Source organism: Octopus bimaculoides, chromosome 12, assembly GCF_001194135.2.
Source record: "Octopus bimaculoides isolate UCB-OBI-ISO-001 chromosome 12, ASM119413v2, whole genome shotgun sequence".
In the NCBI taxonomy this organism is placed as follows: Eukaryota; Metazoa; Mollusca; class Cephalopoda; order Octopoda; family Octopodidae; genus Octopus; species Octopus bimaculoides.
In genome coordinates, this window is record NC_068992.1 from 49,158,378 (window position 1) to 49,164,490 (window position 6,113).

General features: G+C 34.5%; 1 non-coding gene across 3 annotated transcripts in view; it reads left to right on the forward strand.

The window, feature by feature from the left end:
• LOC106875376 (uncharacterized) overlaps nucleotides 1–6,113 on the forward strand; it is a 9,217-nt gene extending 3,104 nt beyond the window's left edge. For all 3 annotated transcript variants that reach the window (XR_008265319.1, XR_008265318.1, XR_008265317.1), the window contains exons 2-3: nucleotides 3,744–3,823; nucleotides 5,930–6,113. This is a non-coding gene — a transcript (uncharacterized LOC106875376). The remainder of the gene's footprint in view (nucleotides 1–3,743; nucleotides 3,824–5,929) is intronic.

Consider the following 6,113-nt stretch of genomic DNA (forward strand, 5'->3'; position numbering starts at 1 on the left):
TAAAACAGCAAATTTAAAAAGAAAAAAGCAAATAAAACGAAGAAAAAAAAAAGAAAATGAAAAAAGCAAATTTAAAATGAAAAAAGCAAATAAAATGAAGCTATGGCTTAATCAGCCAAAGGAGTAAATGTAAACAACTGAATACTTGTCAGTGATTGGTTGAAATTATCGAAATAAGACAATTTTTTACATGAAATAAATTCGAATACAAAAATATTTTTCTGTTCTATAACACAAAATAGATAAGTATACGAAGTTTGAAAGTCTTTCGGTACCAAAAACACTACGTAAAACATTAATGAAAAATGTGGCCCCCGTTTTAAAAAAGATCCCTATTCTTTGCTTTCCTCTTTTCTTCCATGCAATTGTAAACAATGGTGTCATTTGATACAGGCTTCTGACCAGTTTCCAACTCACTTATATCTAACATCAACAGTTACAAGGAAACTCCTATATCTCCATGAACTAGGTTCAAAGAGCACCAGATTTCCACTGATGCTTACATCTTTTCCCGATATAAAACTTCCCTTCTTAATATTGGTGAAAGGTATGAGTTCCTGCTCACTTCATGACAAGTATCTTCAACTATACCTTTGAGTTCACCAATACCTTTTAGGTAGAATTGGTAGACAGAAACTGTATGGAGACCCTTCATGTATACTTGATTAGTTTGTTTATCATGTTAGCTTGAGTTAGACAAATATATTGTCGAGGCATTGTTCTACAGCTGGATGACCTTCCTGTCACTTACCCGTACCTGTTTTTTCAAATAATGGATCTCTTATTCCACATGTTTTCGAAGCTACAAAATCAACAAATTGTTTACTCACAGGTGAAATGGCAACACTACCACATGTACATCAGTGATTTTTCAGAGGAGCACAAATATAAAGGAACACACAAAGACATACACACGCGCGCAGATATATCAAAAGAATTGATTAGGTTTGATCTCAGAATGCTGGATTTCATGAAAGACTGCAGCAAATGGATATATTGTCCAATGTACCCTTCTCTATTAAGGGAGACCAAATACTAAGATATGAGACATGATGATCAACATCACCATTGTCCATCACTGAGGAGATCAAAGAAGGTTGAAATCATGTGTTCTAGTGTTCTTGGTGCTGGAAATGGCAGGGATTTATCTCCCCTCTAGCGAAATAACATGAGTGCATTGTGCACCATAAAGCCAATATGAGAACTTCTTTCATGGTATCTACTGCAGTATTGTTTGTTCTAACAGAACATCCATGTTTAAGAGGGAATAAATATTACCTCTCTTTATTTAAGATGGTAGTGAGTAACTGGAAGGATGTTTGATTGCTATTTCTCGCAAGTCAAACTACAACATAGTGTCGCTCACCTGTTCACTCATATTTCATAGTTGAATGGCTAGCAGCAGGAATGGTCTCTATCCAGATGTAAAATACCTTGTTCTAATAAATATACTGTTCCATTATTATAAACATTGAACTGTATTTGTAAAGTGAAAAGCAAATACAGAAAACCTATTTTTCTAACTTTACAACAGTAAATGAGTTGGACTTTTCCCTGAAAAAATAGCAGAATAGCAGAAATGAACGACACTGCTCATATGACAGTGGCACTCATTTACAACCATCATGCAATTTCAAAACAAGGACACACACACACACAACAACTGTCTGTTACACACACACACCACACTGTCTGTCACCATGGGTACGCATCTTCTACTATAACCATTGTCCAACCAGAGCTTCATTGGTGGAACAAATATCATCGTGTCCTTTGTTTCCAATCTCCCATAAAAATGTCTGGTTATAGGGAATATTACCTTGGAAACAGGCAAAGGTTGGCAACAGGAAAAGCATCCAGCTGTAAAAAAAAAATTACCTCAACAAATTCTGTCTGACCAATATAAGCATGGAAAAGTGAATGTTAATCCTTTAGATGCCAACCCACCTGAGGCTACTTGGGTTCTGTGGCACAAACTTACATTTTAAAGTGGTCTCAATTATAATTTTTATCAAAATTTTATGGTAATTTGTTCCAGACCCAAGCTTAATAATTATAAAGGTATTTTATTAAATTCTTCATTATTTTAAAAATTAATTGAAACAGGCAGCATGTGTTGATAGAAATATGGTTACAGGAGGGTTAAACGATGATGATGGTTCTTTCAGTTTCCTCTTTGCAAATCCACTCACTGAAGCTTTGGTTGGCCTGGAACTATAGCAGAAGACATTTGTCCATGGTGCCATGCAGTGGGACTGAACCTGTAACCATGTGGTTGGAAAGCAAACTTCTTACACACAGCCACACCTTATATCATCTATATGGGACGTTTTATGTGTTATGATGTATGTTTATAAGTGCAAAACCTATTAAGTAATATTGTAATTGAGTTTTTCCTGTATTGAGATACATAAATAATTCATTGTTTCACTCCAGCTTTAAATACACAAAAACAAAAGTAAACAAGGGGTAAAAAAAATGTCTATTAGTTTCCTGTCAACTTACAGCTTGGTGCTTGACAAACAACTATCTGGTATTTAAGGAAATTCTTTCATCTCAGTTCTTAAGTAGTAATATCAGGGATGTATTTTAACTCCACCCAAATTTTTGTTTTTTTTTTGTTTTTGATTAATCTGTTTCATTTCTCCTTGACCAATTGCATTCACAGATTGTTGAGCTTTTGACTTTCATTTTTACTTAGCCCCGCCTACCATTAAGTAATTTTGAAAATTCTTTCCTCTGTGTGTGTGTGAGTATGTTCAATGCTCCTAAGAATTGTTAATGAGAACTATATCATCATTTACCATTTTTAAAACCATCCTAGAAATGTAGCTATATTAACATTACAATAATTATTAACAGGACCCATAGAAATTCCATATTTTGTCAGTGATGTTATTCCTATTTTGATGTATAAATTTATAAACCTTCATAACACTGATTCCTTATGTTAGTTATATTTGAATATGTCTTTGATTTTCTTCCATAGTTAAAGTTATTTAAAGTATAACACTCAAACACACATGACAAACTGAAGATTTTTATTATTATTATTATTATCATCACAGTGGTGAGCTGGCAGGATCACTAGTATGCTTCTCAAATCTGCTGGTGTTGTGCTTAAATTAGAAACAATTATTATCTCTTTTTTGATGATAAGTTAAGGTGCCATATTTAACACTAGAGCTATTAATGTTTGGATCTACTGTGTGGCACCTTAGGCAAGTGTCTTCTACTATAGCCTTGGGCCGACCAAAGCCTCATGAGTGGAACTGGTAGACAGAAACTGAAAGACGCCTGTTGTACATATATATGTGTGTATATATTTATGTGTGTGTGTGTCTGTGTTTGTACCCTTACCATCACATGACAACCGATGGTGGTGTGTTTATGTCTCCGTAACTTAGTGGTTCGGCAAAAGAGACTGATAGAATAAGTACTAGGCTCACAAAGAATAAGTCCTGGAGTCGATTTGTTCGACTAAAATCCTTTAAGGTGGTGCTGCAATCAAATGACTGAAACGAGTAAAAGAATAAAAGAATATGTCTATAATTACTTAGTAGAGAGATTAAAGAGCTAGACTGCAGGGTTCCAGTCATTAGTAGAAAGTTGTAATCAGATTTAAACTCATATTCCCATAAGTACTGTAATCTAACACTTTGAAACCTTCTCACAGCCTGTTTGATTATAATAATATCTGAAACAATCTTTGTTTTTGTTTTTCTTTCCTTTTTTTATTGCAGTAAGAAAATGCCATGACAACAGAGACTCTAAAAATCATCCTAGATCAATCTTAGACTAACAGATGGCATCAGTATAGAATGTAAGTCAGGTTTCTTCATTATATAAATTTTCAATCAATGGGTCACATTGTTGAAATGGTGTTCATTTCAGGAACTGACTTTGATAATTTTATTCTATACCAATGTAGATATGGGCATAGTCGGGCAGTTAAGATGTTTGCTTTCCAACTTCACGGTTTCAGGATCAGTCCTGCTGCATGAAACCTTGGGCAAGTGTCTTCTCTTCCACTATAGCCCTGAGCTGACCAAAGCTCTGTATGTGTGCATGTATGGTGGATGAGTGTGTGTGTGTATGTTTGTCTTTGCTTGTCTTGATATTGCATGGTAATTATAAATGCATGTCACTATCATATTAGCAGTGTTAATCATTTCCAACATTCTACAAAGACATGTCTTTATTTTGGAAACAGGCGAGAATTGGCAACATGAAGGGCATCCGGTCATAGAAATGGAGTTTATTTTGCAATAAATTCCATTCAGCCCATTCTAGCACTGAAAAAGAGATGTGAAAATGAGATTGATGATGATGATGATGATGATGAGTAAAGACCACAGACTGTAAGGGACATGGAATTTGTAACAACATTAGGCCAGTGGGGCAGTGTTTTTGACTATGGAACGATTGGTGATAGGGAAGATACCCAGCATAAACCATGACAAAAGTACGTCTTCTGTAAAAACAAATGATTAATATTTTAGTTTGGTATTGCCTGTCTCAAATGAGGAAGAACCAGAACATGTGACTTGATTCTAAGTTGGAACAGACCCAACAACCCATGCCAGAATAATAAATGGCGGTATGATGGTGATGATGATGATTAACTTCATTGTTAGAAATAAAAGATGCTTTGATATTTCTAAATAGAAAGTTTATTTTGCAATGTCTTGGTTTTTTTCCCATCTTTCTTCCTTTTATTTGTTCTGTACTGTAGTAGGGAATTACTTGTGACAGACTAGCTCTCTATCCAGTAGGTAAATTCATCTTAAATTCACTTACAACTAGAGAATCTAAATTTAAGCATAAACTGTGTGGAATTTTGTGATTCAAGAAAGGATATGCTTTAAATTATGTATTCTAGACAAAGAACAAGTTGATTTTTCAGATGTAATGAAGACCTGTGACATATCTAAAATAACATACGAGTAACACAAGTTAATTTAATCAAGTGTACCTTCCCAATGGGCAAAAGCATCAGTTAATTCTGTTTAAAATAATTTTGCTATTTATTTACCTCCAGATCATTCTAAGTGAATAGACCTATAAGCAAAGGAATTCCAACCATGACCATCCCTCTTAGGAATGTCTAGAACCAAATTACCAATTGTCTTCTTTTTCAGGATAGTAGGGTTTGACTTGAAGGACATTTGGCTACTATTTCTAGCAGGTTAAGCTATGGTTTATTAGGTTTCTTTTTTGTTAGCTTGAATTACTTGTCGAGGTGAGGAAAAGATTAAAGTTTAACCTAGTTATGTCTCCTTTCCATTTTTGATGTGGGTTGGATTGGATATCAAAGTCTAAGTCGGTTCTCATTTGGAGTTACTGCCCTTCTAGACAGGTTGGGAAACCACAACTTACTTATATGTTCTATTTCTGGGAGCATTTCTACAGCTGGATACCCTCCTAATAGCAGCCACTTTAGAAAGAGCATATATATATATATATATAAGGGTAAAATAACACAAGGATGAAGGTTAACAGGCTTTAATAGGAGATCACATGACATTTGTTTTTACACTGCACACCAGTTTTGAATTGCTGAGTTTATATTCATACACCATTACAGAAGATTGTTCTTTAAAATTAGCATAATACATTTGAATATTTTTCAGCAACAGCTGTGTATAGGTTCTTCATCAAGTGGAATAAATAAATGTGTGTGTGTGTCTGTGTGTGCTCAGGCTTGATCTCTTTGGCTGGATGCTCTTCCTAATGCCAACCATTTTACAGCATGTACTGGGTGCTTTTTATGTGGCACCAGCACTGGTATCAATTCTGCTGTTGTAGTTGGGTTTTCTTGAGTACAGCAAGGCACCATATATATATATATATATATATATACATGCACACATACATATATACATATGCACTTTCATTTTTCTTTTCTTTCTTTTTTTTTTTTGGACAGAAATTTCCTGCACACTTTGTTGTATCAAGAGTGTGCTGATGAAAATGGTGCCGCCAAGAAGCATATTGTTTATTTCTTATCTATCTATGGGTTTGACCCATCCCTTACACTGCAATGTGAAAAGGTGCTCAGGAATAAAAAGGAAAAAAAATACTGATAAAAACAATATTCATTTGCTCAGATA